Source organism: Rattus norvegicus, chromosome 6, assembly GCF_021556685.1.
Source record: "Rattus norvegicus strain SHRSP/BbbUtx chromosome 6, alternate assembly SHRSP_T2T, whole genome shotgun sequence".
NCBI classification, from domain to species: Eukaryota; Metazoa; Chordata; class Mammalia; order Rodentia; family Muridae; genus Rattus; species Rattus norvegicus.
The window spans coordinates 52,052,549-52,075,963 of record NC_141539.1 but is presented as its reverse complement, the minus strand read 5'-3'; the positions used below and the strand labels follow the sequence as shown (position 1 = coordinate 52,075,963).

The window sequence follows — 23,415 nt, the reverse complement described above, 5'->3', positions numbered from 1 at the left end:
GATGAAGTTCAAACCACATAAACAGAATCTGCATGATTGGGAAAATGAATGGAAAGGATGCTAGGCTGTGCTCTTCCCCCAGTGGCTTGGCCCAGGCTCCGGATGGGCTGGGGAAGTAGAGGCAGACAGGTTAGGGAAAATGGAATTGGATGAAATGGAGAAGATGGATGGATGTTGGCAACTGGTTCTACCTGTATTCATTCTTTTCTTATTGCTATGACAAAATATGTGACAAAGGCAACTCAGGGAGAGAAGGGTTTAAGGGTACAGCCCATCGTGTAAGGAATGTTTAGTGAGGGAACAGAGTCATGTCTGTGGACAGGAAATAAGGATGGTGGAGGGACACTTGCATTTCACTTCTTTCCTCCTTTTAATTTGGTCTGGGAGCTGGTCACATTTAAAGTAGATATTCCAATTTCCGTTAATCTAGTCATAGAACTCCCTCAGACATCCCCAGGGGTATGTTTCCATGGTGATTTTTAAATATAGTCAAGTTGATGAGATTAACAACCAGGTTATCCAATACCTTGGTCCTGCCCCTTAAATCTCCTTGTTGACCTGGTTGGGGAGTCACATAGGATTGCTTCCCTGCCCATTTGGGTAGAACTCACCCAGCTTTCTTTACCCATGCTCCTCCTGGTGGGACAAGGAAGGACATTCATCACACTTGAACCTCAGGTTTTCCCTCCTGACTGTATCTTCCTGAGGGCAGAAACCACATATGTTTGTGTCCTTCCTGAAACCTTACCGCTGTCCTCGTTCTACAGATGAACGAGGTGGGGAAGGAAAGAAGGGAGGGAGGAAAAGAGGAAGAGGGGAGGGGGAGAGGAGGAAGGAAGGGGGAAGGATAAGATGGAAAATAGGAAGAGAGAGAGAGGGAAGGAAATAAAATTGAGAGACAGAGAGGAGGGGGGAGAAAGAAGTAGAGGGAGGGAAGGCAGGAGACAGAGGGGAAGGGGTAGAAACAGGGAGAGAGGGAGAGAACGAGAGAGCAAGAGAGCAAGACAGTGAGCACCAGAGAGGGGGGAGGGGAATGGAGGGAGTGTGTGTGTGTGTGTGTGTGTGTGTGTGTGTGTGTGAGAGAGAGAGAGAGAGAGAGAGAGAGAGAGAGAGAGAGAGAGAGAGAGAGACAGACACCAGAAAATCACTAATCCAGACTTTGAACCCAGGCAGAACCCTGACCCAGGGCAGAGGCAAGTGAAGCTCCCATCTTTGGCACTGGAGACCACTGAAGCAGTTATGACCAAAGCACTGATGACATTAGCACTCCATCATCAGGACTAAGCCTGAGAAGAGGGACCACTCATATCTGGTGGCTATTTCACTAAAACAATGCCATTCATCATATTCTCAAATGGACTAGTGGCAGATTCACGAGTGCGTTTTAGGTGGTGACTAATGAAGGTCCAGTCCCTAAGGTCTGTGCGAATGTAGATGTCTTGCTTAGGGACATCTCCTGGTGGCATGTGGAAGAGAAAGAGAGATCACGGGATTTGAATTCAGGCAGGATTCTGTAGTTTCCAGAAGAAATTTGCCCTGTATTGAGAGAAGAAAAGTTGTTGTTAATTGAGCTAAGTTTTAGTTAGAAGCCAAAAAGCAAGCTTTTCTCAGCTGTCACTGAGAGAGAGAAAGGGGATGAGAAAGAGATGGGGCACAGAAAGAGTGTCTGTTATTTTAAAAAGTATCTTTTCCCCCGAGTTTATTCTCATATGCAACCAACACCACCAGCTTCAGATGGGGTAGAAATGTGTGGGATAGAGGCAGTAGACATGAGTCACAGAAATCTTGGTGCATGGTGTGCATGGCACACCGAGGTCGAAATGAATAGCTGTGGTGATGCCCAGAGTTTGAGTGACAGAGTCATAATGAATGAAAATAATGACCCATGGAAGACATGATATTCACAAGTCATGAAGCACAGAAGTCGTGGTGCTCAGAAGTCATGGCGCATTGCACAGAAATCATAATGTCATCACAAAGAGTAGTCAGGATGAACAGAAGTCACCAGTCACCCAAGTCACGAGTCATGAAAATAGCCACATATAGAATTCATGGTATATGGAAGACATAGTGCATAGAAAGTAAGATGCACAGAAATCATAATACACATAGGTCGTGATGAACAGAAGTCATGATTCATGAACATAGTGATGTGTGACAGTCATGATGTACAGAAACCATGGTGTATGGAAGTCATGGTGGACATAAGTTATGGTGCATGCCAGCATGAAGTCATGTTATACAGAAGTCATAGCGCACAGAAGTCATGAAGCATAGACACCCTAAGTTGTAAAGAAGTCATTGTATATGAAAACCACGATGCATAATTCGTGGACGTCATGGTGCACTGAGACCACGACACATAAAAGTTTTGACACATGGAAGTCCTGATTGATGCACAGAAGTCATAGTTCATAGAAGTTATAGTACATGGAAATCACAGTTGTCTTAGTCAGAATTCTACTGCTGTAAACAGGCACCATAAGCAAGGCAACTTTATAAGGACATTTAATTGGGTCTGGCCTACAGGTTTAGAAGTTCGGTCAATTATCATCAAGGCAGGATCCTGGCAGCACCCAGGCAGGCATGGCTCAGGAGGAGCTGAGAATTCAACATCTTGTTTTGAAGGCAAAAGAAGAAGACTGGCGTCCAGGTAGCTAGAACAAGGATCTTAAAGCCCATGTCCACAAAGAAGGCCACAACTACTCCCACAAGGCCACTCCTCCAAATAGTGCCACTCCCTGGGCCAAGCATATTCAAAACACCACAACAGTGAAGAGAAGTCATAGTTCATGCAAACATTGATTCATACAAGCCAGGATATTTAGAAGCTATGCTATACAGAGGTCGTAGAGTATAGAAGTCCTGATAGAACTCAACATATACGAACATATTGGTCTGTCTAGCTCTTCTTGGGTCCCAGCCCTCAAATTCTCCTGAACATCACCATGCCAGGTTCTTAATATGCACAGAGCCCATCAACATCATACTCTGGGTCTTTCTTCCTCCAACAGCAGGCCAGTGGCAATCCTTCTTCCAGATCTGATTCTGTTCACTCTCAAGGTCAAGCCATCCCCTCCTCCCTTCAAATTAATGCCTTGTCCTAAAAAAATATCATGAACCTCCACATGCTGCACCAAAAAACAAACAAAAACAAAAACAAAACAAAACAAAACAACAACAACAACAACAACAAAACCCCACAAAACAGGTAACAGAAACACTCCTTTCCCCTCTCCTACAAGACAACCAGAGCCTTGAAAACAAGACTCAGATTTCAAACATCATCTGGCAATGCACATATGCATCTGCCATGAAGGAGTCTAGATGCACACATTCAAAAGATAAAATAAAGTCAGGATGGGACAAGCACTATTTGCCTACAGAGACACTGCCTAGGGCCAGGCAGTGTGACTAATGCTGCTGTTTTTGTAGACTCCCCCCACCCACCCTTGCCCCTTGGTAATCACTGTTCTGGTAGACTACAAAAGCTTTCCATCCCTCATAAAATAGGCCTGCATGGTATCACAGAGCAATCTGGGCCCAGGGATGCCCCAGGAGAAGTGAATATTGCTCTGCTTCATAGGGGCTTTTTCTGAGAACATGGCATAGGTTGGGGGAAAAAACAGGCTCTGGTGGCAGGCAGACACGCCCTTTCTGGAGTCTGGAGTCTCGAGGTTTTGTTCTAGGAAACACTGCAGGAAAACAAAGACGCTTGAAAGACAAGATTGGAAGGCTTTGGAGACCAGAACTGCAAGATCAAAGAACTGTAAAGCTTTTGAGGTGAGGTGTATAAATGGAAACTAATTAATCTGAAGGAGGAGTTTGCTGTGGTGTTTGAGTTTGCATGAATGCCATCTGCTGGGTGCTCACAAAGGAGGTCCCATAAACAGAGAAGCCCAAGAAAACATCTTGGAAAGCCACCTTTGCCTGTGACTGCTACTCTCAGACATACTTACGCTGCAGCATCTGGGCCTTCTAATTGTCTTAGCTCCATCTTTACTCTTGGCTGGAAGAAAAAGCATCAGGAAAGGACTGATGAGTCGGGTAAAGTGCCAGACTCAATCCAGAGGTCTGAGTTCAAGTTTCAGGTGGGCGTCTGCTTATAGGTAGCCTCGAGGGAGCTACTCAGCCTCTGGATCTCAGTCTTCCTCCATACCGTCCACACAGGGCCACTGTGGGATGATGTGCCCAAATGACAGTCCGCTGCAGAATTCAAAGGCTTTGTAAGTGTCAGCCGGTACTGTAGGGATCGGGTTGCCTTAGTCATTCAGAAAATACTGCTGAAAATCAAAAACCATAAAGCCATATTGTCTGCACTGTTTGCACATGTGGATGTGAGCACTGGCACTTTGTTACCAAGCCTTCGGCAGATACTGTGGCATCCTAGTAGTATAGTTTGATATGCAGCATCATTTACATTTGTGTCTGTTTTACAAAGTGGCGGGGATGCAGGGAATAGTGTACAGGACAAGACTGTGGAGACTCCCAGCCTGAAAGACTCACACCTTCAGGAGCATGTACAATATACTGAACACACTGTCTGACACAGGTGACACTGGAGACATAAGGCTGTCCCATAATGTAGTGAGATACTGAAGACACAGGGATGTCCTCATGTCCCGGATATTCAGGGATGTCCCTATGACTTAGTAGCACTGAAGGCACCAATGTTCCCATGGCATAGATGACACTGAAGACACAGAAATGTCACCACGATATAGGTGACCCTAGAAACACAGCAACCTAATTGGATCCTGTTGACATCAGGTTCTGTGCAGCCACATTACTCTCCTGACTCCCCCTATGGTGACAACTGGATCAATGGACTTTCATGGCAGTGATCCCCCTAACGGCTTCCTTGTTTAACTTTGATGGTGAATCTTGGTTGTCAACTTGATTGGGTCTGAAATCAACCAATAAATAGGTGAATGGGTGGGTCTGTGAGGCATTGCCAAGAACAATGAACTGGTTGGGGGAAAACCCTCTCCTAGAGGGAGTGGAACCTTCTGGCAGATGACCTAGATACAAAGAAATCTGAGGAGAAAGTCATGCTGCTTGCTTGTATAGCTTCATTCCTTGGTTACAAGCACATCTACTTGGCTGCTATCCTTTCTTTATTGTCTTCAAAACCCAGTTTCTTCCACATACCAACACATTCTTCAGACTATGGCTCTCTAAGGATCCTCCAGGCCTCTAGCACCAGATTGGAACTGCTAAGACATTCAGTTTCATGGACTGAGTAGTAATGGAGCCTCTCAGCATTTCTAGCATACACTTGACCTTTTATAATAAATGTCCATTCTGTATATCCTCCAGAGGACACTGAGTAACATCCCAGTCTGCTGAGGTGTGTGTGTGTGTGTGTGTGTGTGTGTGTGTGTGTGTGTGTGTGTGTGTTGTTTACAGAAAGAATAATACATTTTTCTGATGATGTGGATGGAATTCAAGGCCTAATCAATTCTAAGCAGAAGCTCTATTAGAAATTATTTTTAGACATATCTGTGTTCCACATCATGTTTAGGGGAAAGAAAGGCTCTAGAGATTATAAAACTCAGTAGCACAGACATTAGAGGATGTGGAAAGAGAGTATATGGGAGGTAGGAGGTGCTCAACAGACCTCCATTTCTCATAGAACATAGGTTGCTGGGTACCAGTGTATCAGGGTGGGAGGATCCCATGGGTCATAACGTTGGGTGGTGCAACTGAAGCACAAAGAAATGGCAGGATAGAACCCAGCAGCCATGCAAAGAGAACCTCCTGCAAGTTGTCTTTAGCTGTTGTTGGCCCTACTACCTTTTCCTCACATCACGGAGGTCTCACCTTGATAACATGTATCTCCTGCTGGGCTAATGACCCAGCTCTGAAGAAGGGCCCTAGAGTGCCCAGTAATACTGAGGGCCAGTTCATTGTCTACCAGCCAGGTCTATCTGGGTGTCTCCTATACACTGTGTTGATGTCCCCAAATCAAATGCATCACCTTCCCCTGAGATCATGTCATGCTCTTGTCATGGTCCAGTCACCAAAGCTGAAACCCACACCCAACTCTTGCTGCTCCCCTTGGTCTCTCCCCCATCACCAACATGTTTAATCCACACCCAGTCTAGCCAAGCTGCTTCCTGAAAGTGCTTCTACTCCAGCTCTGTACATGCACCTCTACCTGGTTCAGAAGCCCTTCACTCTTGAACCCTCCTGGCTGTCCCCAGCTCCATTTACCATCTCAACTGACCATCTACCCATTCTGCAATCTCTCCTTTCACAAGTCCCATAACTACTGTTGTCTCAGATCACACCTATCTTAGTAGTACACATAGGGCCCTCAGTCACTCCTAGCAGACACATCCACTCTTGGACGTTGTTTCCTTAGGCTCCCCCTGCCTCCTTCACTGACCACTCCTCCCCAGACTTCATCCTTTGCAGGGTTACTATGCCCCAGCACCTCAAGTCCACCAAATGGACCAAGCTTCTCCACCAAGTTCCCTCTCACTCTTCTTTAGCCTGAGATCCATCAGATGTCAGTGAGAAGTGAGGTTGGGGACCCTGGTTCTCACAGGTTCTGCTGCATATTACACATCTAAACGTGAGAACCAAGTACAAGCATCTGCTGAAATTGGCTGAGATCAGTCAGGAAGGAACAAGAATTCAAAGGTGGGCAAGAATGAGAGCCATTGGCCAAACCCAGAAGCCCGTAGCCTATCCTGAAGATAGTCACCTTGCAGCATGTACCATGGAGCACCTGTCACTGTGATGCTCTAATAAACCCATGGTAAGTCCCAGAAGCTGTTACTCACGCCTGTCCCCACTGGTTTATATGCTCCTAAGACCTGCTTTCTAAATGCCTCTTCCAGCAGAGTTGCTCATATGGATGGAACGAGCAGTCAAAGATCTATCCTTGTTTGCACAAGGCCACCCTTCCTCTTTGCAGCACTATGGGGACAGGAGGACTGACTCATTCATCATCCGTCAGTGACATGTGATTTGGGGGCTGCCCTCAGTCCATTAAGAGGCTCTGCATTTGCACTACCTCCCCCTGAGGTTAAGGGGATTGTGGGATCTGCAGCACCTTCAGCCCATCCTATCTCCTACGAATCCTAGCAGGCGTCCTGCTCATCACCCAAGAGCAACAATTATGGTGACATGGAGGTTATAGACTTCCCCACATTCCACCCATGATTACATAATTAATATTAGAACACAGTTCACCCACCAATGAGCCATGCGCTACAATCCAAGACGTGGCCGCTAATGCCTCAATCTGTAGGACTCATTAGATTTGGTTGCTCATGGAATCTGCTTAATTTCCAGCCAGGCCCTATCCTGTAGAGGGAAAAAGATCATCTGTAACAATTACACAGCTCGTCTGCTCAGTGGAAAATAGATTTGTTACTTCTCTTGCTCAAAACTGTTTCACCTCCAGGGAGGGCTTTGGGGGGCTGTGGCCTTCTCGCAGGGACTCCAGAGGTTTCCATTATCTAGCTGGGAAGGGGTTCTTCTCGCACCTTACTGTCCTGACTTCCTCTTCGGCTGTGAGCTTTGATGGGACAGTTCATGCAGAGCTTCACTTCAGAGAGCATGAAATAGGTTACATAATCAAAGGACTAAAGGCCAATTTGGGAAAGGATCAATTAACAGATGAGTAGGCATGTACACACGTGCACACACACACACACATACACGTACGTACATGTTTATTTGTGCATGTATGTATGTGTTATGACACAGTAGAAACAAGAGGGGGACTAACTAGCCTTTAGGAGTCTGTTTCCCACATACTGGGGTCAACATGGAGGATGGTACATGAGCCTCCTGGTGTTCCAGGAAACAGAAAGCAATTGCTTCCTCTCCCATTGGGAATCTGTCTAACAAAAATAAACATTTCACTCATTCATTCATTCACTCATGCTTGCGTGCATGCATGCGTGTATCCACCCTGCATTGTCCCTATGGCTCAGTGTGATATTGTAATTTTTCAGGAATCTGCCCCCGAGGAAAGGCTTGTGTACCAATGATTCATTAGTGATGTTGCTCCAGAGGCATCCAGCATAGGAGCAAAGATAGAAGATGAGAAGCGAGGGAGGGCAAACATGGCTAAGCAGCTAGAAGGCTCTGTCGGGGGAGAGACATCATGGCTCCCCCAAAGCAGAGGCATACTGTTTCCATGGTTCCTCACCCAGTGACTCCCAAAGGAATTTTTAGGATTTGGGAGATAAAACCTTGATGACATTCAGTTTGTGGCAGGGCATGAGCAGCAGACTCCTGACGCCCTTAGGAAAATCGGAAGCCAGAGGAGTGGTAGGAGAGAAAGTTGTAGATACTCAAGTGTAGAGAGGTTCAGGGGCCCAGGCACTCTGATCCACTGAGTTTCAGAAACACTGGTCACCCTTTCCCTGTCTCCCTCAATGACTTTGCTCTCTAGCCCTGTCCTTTGAGCACTTGCCATGACTTTTGAGGGACAGGCCTCTGCTGGCCTCATTGGACACCACCCCCTCCAAGGACTATTTATGCCTGCATGTCCTAAGGTGTCTTATGTGTGCTGGGTGAGCAATCAGTTTTATGAGGGACAAATAATGCCACAGGAATGAATGGCGGAGCAATCTGTGACCCCTTGGCCAGGCCATTGGGAGCTCCTCAAGGACAGGGCATGAAGATCACTCTGGGCTTCAGGATCTGAGTTCTCTTTCTGGGGACTAAAGACAGGGATGGGACCCCTGCGTGTGTCCCTTTCCTGTTATGGAGGCATTAAGTATACGAGATAAATGTGAGCCTTAGAAGAAAGACCTGGTCCCCAAGTCAGTGTTGTCAACATCTTCCTTACCACTCTCACATCCAGACAAATTAAAACAGAGGAGCAGCCAAGGCCAGGACTGAAGGCTTCCTGTATCTCCCTCCTTGGCTCACACCTCACCTACAGTATCCCCTCAGTCAGGACTGAGCCTACCACCCACTGTCAAGCCATGCTTTCTCTGCCCTAATTTTGAGTGATCTCCATCCAGGTCTGTGTACAGCATCCTCTAAGCATCCGTTCTAATTCACATTTGTCTGCTTCTCTTCAGGTCCTGCATGGCTTTCTCTGACCTGTGCTGTGTCCAATGTTTAAATGATAGTTTTATTGCTCTCCTTCATCTGAGTTTTCTCTACCTGGGGACCCACACACCGAAGAATGAGAAGCGGGAGGGTACGGCAATTGGAAATAGTATACTGCTGGGGGAAGGCAGTGCAAGATGGGGATTTTTTTCCTAATGAGCTTGATAAACATTGTGGGAGGCATCTGAGGAGAAACCCCCCAAACAGGCTAAGTTCTTCTGGTGACAATCAGTGAGACCTCAGGCCCCAAAGTAATGCAGTTGTATACACTAAGTCTGGGGACCCCAACATTGTTAGAAGCCAAGATGAGCTCATCTACTTTCATGGGCAATTTCAAGCACCTGTCAGGACATGTCCCAAGTACACAGGGCTGCCCAGGTTCTGGGGACAAGGCAGCTTTCTCAAGTCAGCATTGCTTCAGACTTTGCAGACACAGCCCTCTGCTCCAGACCATGGAGAACTGCCAAACAAAACCTGTCCTAGGAGACACATCTACAAAGTGCTCTGGAGCAATTTCCTACACACAAGGAAACCATTAGGGAGCTCCCTGCCATCACAGGGACAAGAACATTTCAGGGCAGGGTTGAATCCCAGTTCCTGGCCCACTGAGTCAGCAGCCACTCTGACCCACAGGCCCCAGGATATACCTGTTTGCAGCTCCTGGGAAAGATGGGCTTCAGGGAGAAAGGCAAGCACAATCAACCAATGCACGTGACCACAGTGGCCTCCATGTGGACCTGATGCAACAGAAGAAGTGTGTGAGAAATAGCGGTGCAGAGAAAGAAAGAAATGAAATGAATGTTAACAAAACTAGGAACTCAATATGTTAAAAAATGTACCCTGGAACAACTCATTACAATGATGGCACCAGAAGGATCGTCTATGAGGGGAGAACAAACTCAAAATGCAATCTAGTTTCATATTAAAAGATTACAATTTAATAAAATGAAATAGAAAAAACACTATGAAACATAGACCATTTCTATACATTTACGAGACACCCCAACATAGAAAGTAAGGTTCTGGGTTTAGTTCAATTGCAGACATTTTGTATATGATATCATACAAGTCACCGGGCTCCTTTAATCTTCGGATTTCTAGTCTATGAAAAGAAGAGGAAAGATGCCCAAAGACTGAATTAAAAACTGCATCCACAGCACTTAGTAAAGCATCTAGTCCAGTGTATTGTAAGTACTCACTTTGTGTTGGCTATTTATATTGCCATAATTATTTGTAGTCTGTAAAGCCTTGCTACAATATTAAGGAGACACTTCTTCCTTCTTGACAAAGCCTCTGTCTCTGAATGCCCAGGAACTATAACCAGCCATGTTCTTCCTCGTTGTGCACCCCAGTTCTATTTCAGAGCCAGATGAAAAACCTGAAAGCCCCTTCTGAGGCAGGATGTCACTGAAGGGTCTTGGTGGTGGGTGTGAATGGCAGAGATGGTAGGCTCCATCCTTCTCTTCCATGATCACAGAAGTTGTGGTGTCTCTGGGTGTTTCTCAGTCCGGTCATGGGAGTAAGAGGAGACAAGGCTAGTGAAGGACTCCTGCTCCCCTGCTCTGTGACTGACAGGCAATAAGGAGAGAAGTTTCCATGACAACACAGCAGGTAGGAATTGTGGGCTCCTTTGTAACAGAGGAGGAATCCTGAACTAAATTAGGTAGCCCACACAGAGTCAGGACTTGGTTGGTGGCAGATCTGAGGTTTGAGTCATGAGGCTGGCCTAGTGTTCTGTGGAATCCTCTTTGGTTAGACCTGCTCTCAGAGTCTCGAGATAACCCTGTAGGCAGAACAACACAGCCAGCCAAGAGACTACAGCACAGACAATGCCCAAACAAACTCATGCTGACCTTTGCGTAGTGAAAAGAGGTGTGGGCCTTGGGTGTGGCAGGAAGCCAAGGATGGGGTGATCCAGAGAAGGCCACCTCAGTAAAAAAATAAATTTTTTTAAAAAGAAGCCATGCTATTTTTAAGAAGTTAAAAAGCATAAATACCAGAACCATTAAAATGGCATTCATCTACAGGGCCGCACCGTGCTCCCAAGAAGGCCTAGGTGAAGCCCTGCCTGGCTCCGTCTTAGAAGCTCAGCTTCAAAGAGAAAAAGTAAGAACTTGTAGCTAAGATGATCTCCAAGAGAGTCTCTGGATGCCTAAACACCGACTACAGAATCCAGGGCCTGTGTGCTAGTCTGGGCCAGAGAGGAGTGCATGGGTAGCCCTTAACTCCTGCACCAGGAGAGCCTAAAGGACAACGCACTTGAAGCAGATCCACCTGACTTCATTGCTGCTATTCTGACCCTGAACTTAGAATGAGGAGGCTCAGCATTAGAAGGGAAGGAATTACCGTTAGCCTTCAGACCCACAGCAGAGCTGTCAAAACCAGAGTGCTCTCCCTAAGATAGAATACAACTTCACCCCCGGGGGCAGAGCAGAGTAGGAAGCCCCAGGGAGGCAGCTGAGCAGGCTCCTGCCTCTGCCCCAGACAATGACCCAGGCAGTTAATCTGTTTTCCAAACTCCATTTGTGGGAGTTCCAGTGAGCAATTGTGTTTCTATCGAGGTGACTCATCAGCCTCCTGCACAGGGATAGTGCCGGGGTTTCTCTTCGCCTCCCTCTGCAGACCAGCACTGCCCATGCAATCTCCCCTGCAGGACTGACCTTATTTAGGAGATAGAATCTTGTAACCTAAGTAACAGGAGGGCAGCCTATCTGAACGTGACAGATAACATATTTTCTGCCAGCTACACCATGAACCAGTTTCCCACCTCATTTTTTTAGATCAAAAATAAATGAGGAAATGGAAGACCTCTGGAGATTTTTTTTTTTGTCATAAGTGGTACCAGGGTCCCCTGCATGGGAGCACAGTGCTCTGCTGGGTGCCTTGAGCATGAAAGGAGCTCTTGAGCAGCACCCAGTAGGCCCTCAGGACATTGACCCAGTTCTAGAGAATTTGATTCTCTCAGCAGGGCCTCCCTGTTAAGTCTTGTTTAATAGCATGCTCCTCTGTTGCCAGTGGAAGCATGTCCTTGGCTCTGTGGCTGTCTGGGTGGAATAAACAGCAAATACCTCCAGATCAAGCCTCACCTCATCACATTACTTACTGATAGGCTCTTCCAGAGGCAAACTTCTCTGTTCAGAGAATGACTGCTGGTGGCATCTTTGGGTCTGGCATCAAGTCGTCACCAATGCAGACTAGCAAAGCCCTCGCTGGAACAGTAACGAGTAGCGGTGATCTCAATACTATCGTTCAGAACCCCACTATGACCTTGGGCCTGGTGTCAATGGAGACTGTGGCTCTGCCCAGCCTTGCACTGATGACCATGGCTGCTTTACAGAAGGCGTGTTGGCTCCTTCCCAGCCAAGGCAGGCAGCATTTGTTCTGTGGCATGTTTGCTTACAGGGTGGGAGGAAGATGGAGCATTTCCCCTAGAGCACAGTTGGCAGGAACCTTCTGTCCTACGCCTTGGCACCCACAAGGCCCTTCCTTCTCTCACCAGCCACATTCCTCCAGATACTTAAGCCAGACCTCTCTCTGTCCTGCAGAACATGCAGCATCCAACCAGGTCACTGTGAGCTTCTCTCTTGGCCCTCCATTTCTTCTCTCACTTGGAGCAAATGTAACTGTAGCATATTCTTGTATTTCTAGCCAGACCCAGAGCCTACGTGAAGATTGCATCCAAAAACTGAGACTGAAGGTGGTAGCATTTCCTTCCCCCAATACTTGAAACATGCAACCCAATCCTCCTTGGTCACACCTGCTCCTGCAGTCACCTGAGCCTCACTGTGTTTGCGTCTTTCTAACCCTTCTTTTGCTCCCTTTCTTATCTCTGTAACTTCAGCCAGCCAACACTCTGTTCCAATCCTCACTGTTCTCTGAAAGTTTCTTTTTTATCAGAATTCTCTGAAGAAAACAGTGCTTTGGGCTCAGTGTTAAGATTCAGCCTAAACCTCACATTCTGGTAAAGTTTAAATCCCTTTCCATGCAGGAATCACCTGTGTGGCACATTGGACCCTTCATTTGGCTCTTTTCATAACCTTCTTTCAAGGTTGTCTGTCATGGGACTCTGTCTCATCCTGTCGTGTGCTTCTGGGAGGCTTCTTAGAGCACAAGGAAGCCCTCTGCCTACCAGCCCTGTGGTCAGGCGCACACTAGTACACGGTAACTGCTGGGTAGATGGCAAGGATTACTGCAGACTGCAGAGGGGAAATTCAAATCAAGAATCCAATAGTAATCACGCCCTTCCGGTAGAAGCCCTGTGTGTGCACGAGGGGCAATTGGAAGCCCAGAAAGAGATGCCTGAGGTTCATTCCAGGATTCATGAACTGCAGAGACCTGTCAGGAGAGAGGACGCTCATTCCCTGCATGGATTCCTACAGGAAAGGCACAAGCCATGGGCTGTGCTGGTACCCAGCAAGGCATCCGACTATCAGAGGTTGAGGCTCCACGCTAGCCTGTGCTCCATCTCTGAAGGCTTCTGCTTGCAGTCACTTCTAATTGAGCTTGTGAGTGGCTATTTATCAGCATCAGCAATGGGCTGAGCTCTGCTCTCGACTGGAGGAAATGGAGCAAAGAAAAACACCGTTCTTCTGTCTATGAGGTCTGTGAGCACAAGACTGTCTGATAAATCAGAATTGCTCCAGGCAAGGTGCTCTCTGTGTGAAAATACGCTTGCCAGGAAGCCATCCTGAGGACAAGAGCTCCTCACCGCTTCCCAGAGGGTGGGAACCCAGTACTCTTCAAGTTCATGTCCCTAATACTCTTAACAAGACTTCTTAAAGAAGGCTGAATTTTAAAATATCGGCAAGCTTTGTCAAAGAGGCCTGACTCTAAGAATGTGAGCTGTTTGTCAACTGTGCAGGGGGAGCAGGAATTTCGATAATGCAATGCAAATGGAAGTCTTTAGTAAACAGGCTCTACCATAACGGGAACACTTGTCACTGCCCCTGGCCATTAGTCACCACGTTCTGTACAGTCCTAGTCACAATGACTGGAGGAGCACCTGCTTTGTCCTGTAGACAGTGGAGCCATACCACCTTACGCAGACCTGTCATTTCTTCAAAGTCACAACGGTGAAAAGGAAAGGCTAGAGCACCCTTGCTTCTCTTAGGAGGCTCCAGTTCTGCCAGGCTCTACTGTACCATGGTGAGAAAGCACTTTACTCATCTATCTATCTATCTATGTATCTATGTATCTATGTATCTATGTATGTATGTATCTATCTATCTATCTATTCTGTCTATCTATCTATCCATCCTCTGTCTATCTATCCATTCATCCTCTGTCTGTCTGTCTGTCTATCTATCTATCTATCTATCTATCTATCTATCTATCTCCTCTGTCCCTGCCACAGAACACAGAACACAGCTACCCAGAACACAGCCAAGTTCAGGTGCTCGAGGCATCCTCTATGCTTAGTGGAGGACACAGAGCGACACAGAAATAAGCAGTGAACTAACATCTACTTGTTTACTTCAAGCCACAGAAGCCACACTGAGCATGATACTGAGAGCTCTGTCTTCTTGTTCACCATTGAGTAGCTGTAGTGGAAAGGCCCCTGGATAGCCACATTCAGGAGCACTGCCAGTAGGAACATTCACTGGCTGTGGCAACAGAACTCATGCTGTGTCCTCTATGTGCTCACAGGGAACCAATGGAAATCCCCTGAGAACACCAGGGCAGCATGGCTATGTGACTGTTTGAAGTCACCTCCCAGCACATGATTATCACAGGACTCCAAACTGCTAAGGTTGGGGCTCACCAAACATCAAGATGGCCACCCTCACACAAGTCAAAGCAAGGGCAATGGCTGTATTGTAGTCAGGAGACACAGAGTCAGCAGGTCCCAGGGTACTCCTTGTCCTTCTGTCCTACTGCATATTAGACAAGTACTCAGGAGAATGTGATCATGTCAGACAACAGGGCCTGAAGTTATTCCTTTCTTGTCTATCCTACAGCACTCACTAAAGCCCAGTGTTCCTTTGCTTTAACATTTTTTTCCACTTAAAAAAAGTGTTTGTTTCTTTGTTTGTTCCGAAAAGGGTCTCAGTCTATGGCACAGGCTAGCCTGCCACCTGCTTCAGAGTCCCAAATGGAAAAGGTCACAGGTCCACCACCACACCTGGCAGCCAGAGCTCATTTTAAAGCGGTTAGAATAAATTGTAAGCATGTGGCTGTTGCTTGCATGGTTGTCAAGGAAGCACCCACTTCTCATACAGTCTCAGTTCTCTCTTCACACTCGGAGACAGTGTCCCAAGACCCCACTTAAAGTTCCTGATATGTCCCACCAAAACCAGAACTACAGAGGGGAGGAGGAGGACATCCCATGCCTTTCTCCCTCCACAACGAAAAGGGTTCTTACTTGCCTCTCCATCCTAAGTTTGACTGTGGTTTCCACAGTGGGCTTGAGCAAACATACTCCTTTCTAACGTAAGGGGTCTTCAGGCTTGAGTCTGAGTCTCTCCCACATACCCTCATGAAAAAGGCATTCAGGCAGCAGAACCGCTAGAGACCTAAGTTATAGCTCCGCCCTTGTGGGTAAGTCCCTCGAGTCTGCTAACTCCCCTGTGAGAGACTAAGAGCCAATAGGGTGGGCACAAAGCACTGAGCCTGGAGCCACTAATCTGGGACTCGCTGACCCATGTGGTGATGGCAGGAGACCATGGGACAGTGGGAATAAGTGTGGCTTTCTTGTGTTTTAGTAAATAGGGCACAAGAGAAGTACCCCAAAGTAGGAACAAGACTGCATTCATCTGAAATCCATGCCAGGTCCTGCCTTTCAAGCCAACCAGACCTGTCATCTGGCAGACTTTGTTCACAAGGAGATATTGGAAACAGAAACACATGTGCTTGGCAGCCACCTAACCCTTACTCACTCACTTCCAGGGAACTGGTACTCTGAACCCATCCCCCCAACAAACCTCTCCAACCATAGCCCTGCATTCTCGAAGCCTAGTCTAAGGCCTCAGGGCTTGGGCCTGGCTACTCAGGATCAAACTTTCTCTTGCTCATCCCCTAGCTCCACTGCAGGGGAGTGCTTCTGATGTCCTGCACTGTTCCGGATGCCACAGTGAGTCATCTGCAGGGAGCCAATCCACATTCTGAGAAAGAGCCATCCCAGACTTGAGGGTCACAGTGGAAGCAGCAAAAAGAGAGAGACACAGACTGTACCGTTTCTGCAGGAGGGCTGGGGAAGGAGCAAGACATTCAGTTCAGAGGAAATGCAGCTCCTGGGGCAGTCAATGTGCAGTGTGATAGTGTGTCTAGGCAGTAGGCTATATAACCATGATCTACACACCAATGCTGCACAGAATATGTGACATTAAACTAAATTGTTGATTTCTAATAACGGCATTCTTTTTTTTTTTTTTTTTTGGTTCTTTTTTTTGGAGCTGGGGACCGAACCCAGGGCCTTGTGCTTCCTAGGCAAGCGCTCTACCACTGAGCTAAATCCCCAACCCCTAATAACGGCATTCTTAATGCAGCTCATTCCTATTATCTGAAGCATGCAACTGTCCAGAGGCTTGTGTTGACGGTTCCTGCCCCATGTGCATGTCAAATCTTCTGGAGGCTTCTCCACAGTCTGCTTCACACTGGGCGTTAAGGTTATGAGGTCTGAATAAGTCATTGCTCCCCAAGAAAGTGGGTTCTAGTCCTCACTTCTACCAGCTCACTCCTTGCTCACTCTGCAAGGCCACAGCGCAATACAGGTGTCTCCATGCCTCTTTGCCCTTGCTCCGCATCGCTGGTGCTTTTTCCTAGACTGCTCTTGGTTGTGGAGCTGTCATGACATTATGGCTCTACTGTCATGTTCTCTATATGAACCGCCCTGTCGGGGGAGTACTGGAGAGCCAAGGCATGTGTGGTCTCACATACAGTAAGTAGGAGGGTGTTGGGCCAGAGGTTTTCATATTTTCAGTGATTAAAAAGCCAGGGATTGATTGTTAAAGGTGTGGCTTCTTGGGCTTTAAAGCAGAAATCTGTTGACCTCTGTGGGTAAGTGTCAGGAAATCTACCCACAAAAAGAACAAGCCTGGGGGCTAGAGAAACGCCACAGACATTAAGAGTGCCTACTGTTGTTCCTGTTCCCCAGCACCCACATGGTGGCTAACAAGAATCTCTTACTCTGGTTCCAGAGGATTCGATGTCCTCTTCTGATCACACATGCACTTGGTCCATGTACGCTCATGCAGCTGCTCACTCGTCCCCATGAAAATAAATAAGTAAATACGGTAAATAGAAAGCACAGGCTCCACAGATATGCATCACATAACAGTAGGGTCATGGAGGACTAGAAGGCAGTATCCATCCAGCCCTAGGAATCAGTCAGTAGGATAGAGAGGCTCTTCCATATCCAGCTATAGAGCAGACTTGGGTGCTCAGGGAGGGAAGAGCCCAGGCCTGGGATTAAGCAGAAAGCAGTTCAACAGTGTTCTGAAGGACACAGGCCTTTTCTTAATGCCTGGTTCCTGATCTTCCCTCATGTATTGGACACTCAGAATGGCAAAGCCACACAGCAGTGTGCACATGGCAGCACTAGAATAAAAAAGAAGATATGGATAGCTGTCTTCTCTGGTCTTCAGGAATCCTTTTTATGCACCCCCAAAACCAATGGAGATGGCCCCTCTTAGCCAGGGTTACAAATGTGGTCGGGACACTCCTGGCAGAGAAAAGAAGTTGCTCCCCGTGGCTTAAAACATAATGACACCCCAGAGCCCTGCTTCCACACAGGAGGATTTGACTTGACAGCTGAGCTCGTTAGAGTGCCCCAAGCAAAGAAGGACCAGGAGAGCAGCAATGGGCTTGCACTCTGTCTTAGAGAGGAGTCCTGGAAAGCCTGCCAGCACTGAGTTCCAGGGCTCCTGCATTCCCAGACTGCACAGGGGAGCTCTGTTCCAAGTGGGAGCACAGAGGAGGCCAGAGCATCTATTCACATCCCTGGGATTTTCAGAGGCTTCAGTGCACACAAGCTGGGGTGGGGGTGACACAAAAGGCCAGCATCCTCAGAGGCCCTGGTAAACTCCACAAAGACCAAGTGTCCTCATCACATGCTGATCAGACTCCACAGAATAGCTAATTTTGGAGGAAAACCATCTCACTTTGTCTTAAAGGAAGAAATACCATTAACTTGGACAATGCACATTAGAACAGAATTCTTGGTAAATATTTAGATTGAGTGTCTGTGAAGGAAGGAGGTCAAGTTAGTTATAATTAATCATAGATAACTCATCATTTAGCGTGCATCTCACTAGAGAGCCACTGGGTGAAAGACCTCAGACTCTAAGCCATGCTCAAGTGAAGAAGGAAGCCTCCCTCTCATTCTGACAATGACAAGCACAAGTTGAGTATAGGCAGTCTCTCAGGAACCACCCCCCACCCTGCTCAGAGGGGCCAGTTATGGTCAGGGGTGGGCTGCAATTCATTTTGAGACTTAGCACAGCTCAAAGCTCAGAGGGAATCAAAGGGTCAGGACTGTAATTGCCAGAAAGCCTCCTGCAGTTCTTGGAAGGGCCACTCAAATGCAGAACCTTGGAACCTCTTCCCCTGCCTGAGGAAGCACCAGTTGGCATCATGGCAAGTCACTGCCACTCTTCTAAAAGAAGGGTCTAATTCAGTTAATGCACAAGTGATAGTTCTGAAAGGAAATGCAGCCAGTGACCAGGAAGAAAATGCTATATCCAGCCATCCACATGCATAGGAAAAGGACAGAAACCTCCAGGAACTGACGACTGAGGAAAAAGAAATGCAGACCTCTCTCCATAGGGAAGGCTTGGGATAAGGGTTCCTACACAAGTGTGGTTGCTGCCTCGGGAGATAGTGAGATGGTAGAAAACATGTTTCTCTGGGGAACTGCAGTCCTAGGCCTGGAGAATACCCACATACATCACCTCTACAACTTCTTGGCTTGTTCCTTATGCTCTTCACCACCTCTTAGCCCTCTCCAATGCTCTGTTGCACACAGCCCTGAAGCCTCCCTTAGGCTCTCTCCAGGCCCCAGCATGTTGAAACACATGAGCATCTGGGGACATTTCACATTCAAACCACAGGAAGGACTAGGAGATCCCCCAGGGAGTAAAGCACCTGCTCATAATAAATGTGAGGACCAGAAGGTCAGAGTTCCAAAGTCTATGTAAATGCAAGGAGGGGTAGGTAGTTCACCTGGAACTCCAGTCATTGGCGAACAGGCAGGGAACCCCATAGCAAGCTGAGACTAGCCAAATCAGTAAGCTCTGAGTTCAACTGAGTGATATAATGGAGGAAGACACCTGAGGTCAGCCTGTAGTCTCTACATGCATTCATACATGCACACACACACACACACACATACATGCATGTGCACATGTACAAACACGATAAATGGGCATATATACCATACACATATACACAAAACCAAAATCAAAATTTAAAAAATCAAAACCCACAGCAGCACACAAACCATCTGCCTCACAGAAATATCCTAAACAATATTTGACCAAATATCGGTAGAATGGCTCCACTAGCTAATGTATAGGTACACACAATGCCCTGCCTCACATTCACACCAGCCTCTGATCCCTATATTTTCATCAACAACCAATATGAGATTTATGTCTGATGTAGTCCTCTGCTGACAGGTTCCTCCTGTGATACACTGTAGTCATCCACTGTCATAGAACTCCAAAGGTCATGGGGATTCACTGTCCCACTTTTTCCAGCAAATCCTTATTTCCTAAATGTGAGCCAAAATAAGCCCCTCCCCTTGGATAGTGCAGCAACCAGAAGAGTGACTAATGCAGATGAAGTTAAGGTTGACAAGGTGACTAGCAAATAAAGGGGACTATCCTTGCCAAAGTGGATGGCCTCATCCAGATAGTCCATTTCTTCTCTTAGTGACACAATACCACAGACTAGGTAGCCCTATAAAGAAAAGAGAACTTGTAGTTCTGGAGGTGAGAGATCAAGGGTTATATCGGGTGACAGCTTCTTCAAAGCGAAGTCTCAAGGAAGTCCTGAGTACTGGATGTCGAGTTGCTGAGAGCTTATGTGTACCGTGTGGTCTTTCCCTTTCCTATAAAACCAGTACTCAATAAGAGGCATCAACCTGATGGCCTGATCCCAACACTCCCAAGGCTGCCATGTAAGACCACTGTGCAGTGAGTCCTACTTCCCATATGTCACAAAGCAAACTCCAAGACAAATTCAAGGTGCAAATCATGGCACAATTGAAGGACTGCCCAGAACAAAGTCATAGGTCTCTGAAATAAGAGAATTCCACAGCAGATGGCCTGACCTGGCCCACAGTCCTGGCCCTTCTGCCTGTCCGTTCAGAACACTCTGGACTTGCCCACATGTATACACATTTCGAGGAAAATTCTCTTTCCAGATACAGAGGCTTTTCAACCCAATCAAACTTTGTTAGGCTGTAAATATCTGAAAATCTGAAGAAAAAAAACTGAAAATCTGTGATACACACCTGACCTATTGACCATTTAGTCTTTCCTGCCCCAATCAAAACACCTCAGCCTATAGTTGAGGAACATCACAACATTGATGGTGAAAGAAGGGACAGGCGGCTCAAGTTGTGTGCAGAGAAGAAAAGGAAGAACCAAGCATTGATATGGGAACAGTTTCATATCACCTCAACCCAAAGTCCATCAAGGAACATCCCAAACCAAGGGTGAACCATATGTCTAAGCACACATTTCTATTTCTCTGGAGTACTCCCCTTAACGTCCCCATGATTCCTGGGTACTAACACTCCAGTGACCACTACATGAGCATGTGTGTAGTTTGAAGAATAATGAAGATAGGCTACCATGTTCTTCTTGGCCATTGCTGCATCCGTCTAGCCTTCCAGCCCCTTTCTCTGCACCCCAACCTACCCTCACTCCTGTTTCCAGGAGAAATAACAGGTAAATGCTTGAAGCTTCCTTCCTCCCTTTCAGTGCAGAGAAAGTCAAGTTCTGAACACTAGAGACTCAAAATCAGAGGTTCTCAACCTTCCCAATGCTGCAACCCTCTAATACACACCTTCATGTTGTGGTCACCCTCCCAACCATAAAATTATTTTGTTGCTATTTCATAAATGTAATTTCACTACTGTTGTGAACTGTAATATGAATATCTGATATACAGGATATCTGATATGCAATCCCTGTGAAAGGGCCATTCAAGCCTCAAAGGGGTCATAACCAACAGGTTGAGAACCACTATTCTAGATGAACTCCAACATGATCATAAAAGGGCACCCCAAGCAAAAAGGTCATGGTGTCCAGCTGGGGTCCCCAAACTGCCTCCATGGACAGTGGAAAAGATACCTGTCATGCAGGTAAGGCTCGTGGGACATCAGGAGGCTCTCCTGCAACAGTGTTTCCATCTCGTTGCACAACTGGAAACATCTTCATACAGTCTTCTTGCCTTGAGAACTCAGTGGTCCATTAATGCAGACACTTGCTGGTGTGGAGAATGTAGGCAGTGTGATGGGTGCATGTCAGTGTGTCAGTTTTCCAGTCCCTGAGAAATAAGACTCAAAAAGATGTGATAATTAGTTCTGTGCCTGAAGACATTTAAAACCTTGTGCATTTGTGCTCAGAAAAGCAAGCACATAGCAACAGTGGTGAGAGACCAGGGAAGTTAGCACCTGAGTGTGGCATGTGATGCTTATCTTGGACATCTGCTGTTTCTCCTCCTTGCTGGCCCACCTTACCGCAGAGCTGATGGAGAGAGCTGGCACTCCGTGCTCCTCTAGAGAGGGTGCCTGGAGAGCTGTGAATACCTGCCGCCAAGTAAGAGAACGGGGAGGTGTGAACATCTAGGAACAGATTTGGCTCAACAGCATAAGAGCGATAAAGCTCAGAAACAGCTCCAGCTGTCCCCAGTGCCAATGGCTGTAGTCCTAGTGGGTGTCCTCCAGAGGGACAAGGGACAAGGGAACAGATTGTACTTAGAAGACCCATAGAAGACTGTATCACCATGTTCTTAGCTTCCTCCTGATTCTCTGTGGAAAGGCCCAGGTCACCTCTCTTTTTGGAAATTGTTCTGCTCTGACCCAGAACTTCATAGGCAATTTCTGTTTCCAGGTCACATGGCTCCAGTCTACAGCCACACTGCTGGGTAAACCAGAATCACAGTGGGTGAGTATAATATAAAGAGATGCATAACTTGAATATTACCTAGGTTCTGGGCAAGAACAAGCCACCCACCCTGCTCAAGGAAGGTCCAACTTCCAGAGGAGCAGGCACCAGCTGGCCTGGTGAATATAACCTGGTTCAGCCACACTCATATGATACTGTATTTACACAATGTACTGTATTTACACAATGTACACAGCAAAGTCATCCCAAATTCAATCCACTTTCCCAAGTCACCTTCTGAACACAGTCCTGTCATCTGGGATTTACCTTTATCTACACTGATAACATTTCATAGAAACTAAATCTGACCAAATAAAAAGTTAGCAACAAAAGTTGTTGTCCAAACACTTACACTCAAATTATGGACCTAGAGTTTAATCTGGGATATAGTAAGAGTGATAAGCCAGTCTACTTTTCTAGACCTCAGTTTCCCTAACTGTGGAATAAAGTAATACAGGGTTTGTTGCAAAGTGAAAGGAACTTATACATTGAACCATGAAGCCCAGTACAGTTGTACATGCCTACATAGAGTCAGGATACTCAACCCACATCTCTTGACTGCAGTGACCAATCTTAGAAATCCTGCTTGTGCCCTGTGACAGGGTCACTCATTGTATCTGGTCACATACTAATTCTCCTTTATTGGCATTTTGGCCATTTTCTTGCCATGCTCCATCCATTTTGGCAGGAGTGAGGATACAGGCACAGCTACATTGTTGCATTGTTCAACCTATGTAGTCACAGAATTGATTCTATTCCTGTCTTATTGAAATAGCAATTGTGTTCAGAGTTATTTTGTTACCATCCTACTCTTTGGCACTTTGGCAAAGTCACCATGACCAGATGCATGTGCTTATATGCATGTGTGAGTGTAAATGTACATGGGTGTATGTGTGCACATTCATGTGTAGGCATACGGCATGTATGCATGTGTGCCCATGTATATATGAGTGTGCATATACGTGGATTGTGTGCATGTGTGTATACCTCTGTGTTTGTGTACACATGTGTATATGTGTTCAGACTTGCTCCATACATTAATTCAACTTCTAAATAAGCTCTGAAAACTAAAACGTCAGAGGCATTTGATCACCTTATAATTTTTCTTATGGCAACTACTGAGGTCCACAGGGAAGTACGACCTGTCCCCAGCAGCAGTACACTCTGCAAGGCTTCCATGGGTAACACAGATGGAACAACAGTACCAATGGTAACACAA

The 23,415-nt window shown here is 46.6% G+C and overlaps 1 long non-coding RNA gene across 3 annotated transcripts; it reads right to left on the bottom strand.

The window, feature by feature from the left end:
- Positions 1-351: 351 nt before the first annotated feature.
- LOC102555103 (uncharacterized) lies at positions 352-12,434 on the bottom strand. Of its 3 annotated transcripts, none has more exons than XR_015622961.1 (5): positions 12,188-12,434; positions 9,732-9,821; positions 7,208-7,317; positions 3,960-4,009; positions 352-1,536 (listed from the first exon to the last, which is right to left on the bottom strand). It is a non-coding gene; the product is annotated as an uncharacterized LOC102555103 (long non-coding RNA). The 3 variants fall into 3 exon arrangements; XR_015622960.1 differs by having other exon boundaries at positions 3,960-4,206; positions 12,188-12,431; XR_015622962.1 differs by lacking the exon at positions 3,960-4,009 and having other exon boundaries at positions 12,188-12,399.
- Positions 12,435-23,415: the final 10,981 nt, after the last annotated feature.